This window comes from Primulina tabacum, chromosome 1, assembly GCF_025594145.1.
Source record: "Primulina tabacum isolate GXHZ01 chromosome 1, ASM2559414v2, whole genome shotgun sequence".
Classification (NCBI taxonomy): domain Eukaryota; kingdom Viridiplantae; phylum Streptophyta; class Magnoliopsida; order Lamiales; family Gesneriaceae; genus Primulina; species Primulina tabacum.
This window is the reverse complement of record NC_134550.1, coordinates 29,927,058-29,931,478: the sequence shown is the minus strand read 5'-3', so window position 1 is coordinate 29,931,478 and position 4,421 is coordinate 29,927,058. Positions and strand designations below refer to the sequence as shown.

The 4,421-nt window shown below is 31.6% G+C and overlaps 1 long non-coding RNA gene across 1 annotated transcript; it reads left to right on the top strand.

The window, feature by feature from the left end:
- Positions 1–611: 611 nt before the first annotated feature.
- LOC142518671 (uncharacterized) lies at positions 612–1,648 on the top strand. Its single transcript, XR_012813611.1, has 3 exons — positions 612–688; positions 928–1,231; positions 1,312–1,648. It is a non-coding gene; the product is annotated as an uncharacterized LOC142518671 (long non-coding RNA).
- The last annotated feature ends 2,773 nt before the right edge of the window (positions 1,649–4,421 follow it).

The window sequence follows — 4,421 nt, the reverse complement described above, 5'->3', positions numbered from 1 at the left end:
TAGTTATTTTTAACAACAAGTGTTCTATGAATCGTTCCCAAAATATTGTATAGGGCTAATGTTAGATTATAAACACAATATTTAATATGTTTAATCATTCCTTCAATTTTTTTTATTCTTGATATATAACCTCCAAACTTAAATTATTAAATGTGCATTATTGTCCATTTCAATAGATGAAGCTAACATGTCTGTGAGACCAATTATTTACAATATATATTAAATCGAAAAAGAGTTTAAATAATTAAAAATGAATATAAGAGCTTAGAAAATTTTTGACATTACGTCCCATAAATGGGATAATATTGGATAAGATTATTTAAAAATAAGGAATACCTTTTTAAAAAAAATAATTTATTAACACGTAATTATGCAAAGAAAAAACTTTTATTTTAGAAAATAGTTTAATAAAATTTTATATTATCATTAGACTTGCACGAGTTAAATAAAATTTTCAAATTAAAGTCAATCATCGTCGATATAAGTAGTTAATGCTTGTAGATGTTTTTTTAAAAAGTGAATATGAAATTTTTTTAAAAAAAAGTCAAATATTTGTAAAATTTCGCCCCTCTATAAATATCCATCGATATTCCTCTTATTTCTCACCCACCTAATCTTGCTATTATTTCTTACAAAAACTTCTTATTTCTCACCTACCAAATCTTGCTATTATTTCTCACAGAAATATGTATGTTATTATTCCATCGTCTTTCATAAATTTTTTATAATGTTTTATCATTCTAATAAAATTTATTTTATTCGGCCATCAAATTTTAAAAAAAAATTCTTTCATTAATTTCTAAGAAAATTACGGACATTACATCTCATATTGCGTGTCTAATGTTTATTTAAGAGGAATGTGAATCCATAATACACTCTATCAAGAATACATAAAATTGTTTGGATGATATTGTCTTCTTCTTACAGAACTATGAGTGGAGCAAGCAGCAGTGGAGCAAGTGGTAGTAGGATGCATCGAAGCGGCTTGTCAATGGCTGGGATCATGGAAAGAGGTGCCAATATTTCCGTGGATAGATTTTGAAAACTGCCGTAACCTCTTCAACATATGTTTATCAAAATTGCGTTGTCACATAATTGACGCTCTAAGATAATTGGGGTACTGCAGCAATGATATATCCATCACTGCAGATGCGAAAATCAATATTATCCCCGAGACAGAGAATATCGCTACAATAGAGCGGAATCACACTTGTAAATGTTTATCACACATGTAATCATATTTTCATATTAATTTATTTTCTATTTTTTTACATTGATTTTAATTCGGTGGCTTTCATTTCTATGATATAGGGAAATACACAGCAGACCACAAAATGTTGTTGGACTTCTGGACTTGGGCGCAAGTAAACCACCATCCCGTTAATTTGTTGATCATATCATGTGACACTGGTTTTTGGCCCATAATGGATACTTTGAGGATGCATAATTATAATATTATGATGACATGTCGTTCTTCCAAGTATAACAACATTCCTCCAGCAAATACTGTTATGTGCTTGAACCAGTTATTAATAGGAAGTTTGTCCCCCGCCCAAATAGAATTAAACCGTTAAATTTGTTGTAATAGTAACATGAACTTTTTGAAATTCTCGGTTATATTTTTTTGTCTTGGATTTCAATAATAATTTTGCCACTCAATTTTTTTGAATTGAAATGATGACTGAAAATAGAAACATGATGCATTACAACTAAAATATTTAATGGTCATTCCAAAACTCTTATAAAAATTTAGTATGAACATTTATTATAATTCAATAACAATTATAATATTATTGATGGTGGACGATTATAACTAGTTTTTAGAATTTTATAATTCTTTTACATATTATAAATTTTTATGTTGGGTAGGAGCTAATTAAAACACTCTGAAAAGATCTTGCGACATAAATATTTTTACACAAAACTCACTTCAAAAGGACAAATATTGTCTATTATTTTGGTTGCTTATTTAAAATATTTATTTTGAGTGAAATTAATTTTTTTTTTTTAATTTCACTCCTCCGCCTGTGGTCTAGCGGGGAAGTGAAATTCTTTTACGTCTTACAAACTTCGCCACCTGAGATAATAGCGGGGGTGTGTGAAAGTATTATTTATTTTTTTTATTATATTTTGTTAAATGTTTTCAAATTTTGATAAAAGGAAAGTACCATGTTTTGTTCAAAAACTCCAAAAAGCATCATTCATCAAAATAAATTGTCGTCAATTTGGCAGACTAATTTTTAATAAAAACTTGTATATTTGAGCATGTGTTGTGCATATCTAGGATTTGCGTTAGTAAATTATTTTATCTTTTAAAAAGATATTCTTTATTTTTAAATTATGTTATCCTTTTATGGGTATTTAATGTCGATATGAGATTAATTTTTAAGTATTTTAAACTATTTTTCGATTTAATCTATATTGTTAATAATTGGGTCTCACGTAGACATGTTAGCTTCATCTATTGAAAAGGATAATAATGCACACTTAATCATTTTAGTTTGGATGTTATATATTGTGAGGCTCATTTACTCTAATGACAATTAATGATCTAACAATAATGGTTTGATTTAAAACTGCAGCGGAAAAAGGTTTAAAATACTTTAAAACGGAACTTAGGGCCTAGAAAAATTTCGGCATGACCTCCCGATAAGTAGGACATCCCGAAAACTCAAGGAGCAGTTTATATCAAAATATACTCCAACTAGAGTCATTAAAACAAAAATCGAAGTTAAACACCTATAGTCGCACTGGCCAGGACTAAGGAGAAATTAAAACTTACCAAATACTCACCAGATCATAAATATCACAGAGTCGACTCAGGACATCACAAAAACCAAATACCACTACAGATACACGGGGCATCTCCCCGGTAAATAAACTACAATACAAGGCTGAAACAAACTCAAGACATACATATAGACTAACTGGGAGACTCCACTAAACAGAACCAAGCAATCCAACCTCCAACCCGAGCTCCACTGGAGGAACCTCGGCTCGATGCTGCAAAACGACTTGGGAGATCTACCATGGTGCCCAATAGCAACAACAGTAGCCCCCTTAGAAAACAATTGTGGTTATTATTCTGGTATGAAACAGTTCAACAATAACATCAATAATCATAAATCATGCATAATCATATAATAAAATGCAATGTGCAATGCATGAAAGGCTCAACGAATAATCGGGATAACATAAGCCAACAAAATGTACGATAACAATTGGAATAATGCTCGAGAACCAACACAGGGGAGCTACATCGTCATGCAGCTAAACCGCCCTGCCAAGTATGCGAGATATGCCAAGCTGTGCTGAATAACACCCCTGACTCGGCCTCCATACAGCTGATACGATATAACAGGATGGCACAACAAAACGAATTAGATGACACAATCCCAGCGCTCACCTCAAAAGGCTGCACTAACCACGGGATTGTCCAATCATATCCACAGTCTCATGTGTATAGGCCTGTCAGCCACACTATGATCCCGAGATAAACAACAGTGCCAGATAACAATGGATATCAACAACGGGCTAACAAGAACGATAGGGCTCAACATGAATGTCATAACTGTATGCCCTATGCTAAATGCCAGTAATATGTCACAATACTAAACATATATCACAACGAAGGCATTTAACAACTTACAACAGTCAACAAATCATAAACACGATCAATGTAACACAGAATGGCAATTAAACATAATTTATGTTTTACCGTCGTATGTTACCAAGCTGTAACATACATGTACCAACTTGACATTCAAATAACAATTTCACTTCAAGACTCTCAGCCTAAACAAAACAAAAATAAGCCGATCATGATAACTACATTCCATACCGATGTATGATTTGATACAAAAGAGCATAAAATTTGTATCTCGTTCAATATTAACTTAAATCAATATTTGCCAATTGAAAATGAAAGATAACTCGAATAACTAACTTTTTCTAGAAGAAACCATCTTCCAAATCTCAAGAGAATTTAATCCCAGAATTATCAAGAACACCCTCCCACTCAACAAATTTTCGGACGGAAATCTCCTACTGAGCAGTTTCTGAAAAACCATCATAACTTGTACAATTCTTACTGGAATTTAACGATTCTTATATCATTGCGAAAACAAGATATAGCTCTACAACTTTTATTGGAATCATAAGTTCAAAATCCAACTGCATATATGCCATAATCCCGAAATACAGTAGGTGTTTTACACAGAGAATTCGATTTTGGCACATTTTGATAGAAAAATCATAACAAATCCGTTTCTAATCAAAAACCCATTTTTCTAGTGGCTATAAACAACTAACATAAAGCATTACGAAGTTTGTTGAGGTATTTTCTACAAATTCAAAATATAAAAATTGCAACAACACAAAACCTCTCACCCAAAAACCGGAAGAATTTGCGCAGAAACAGA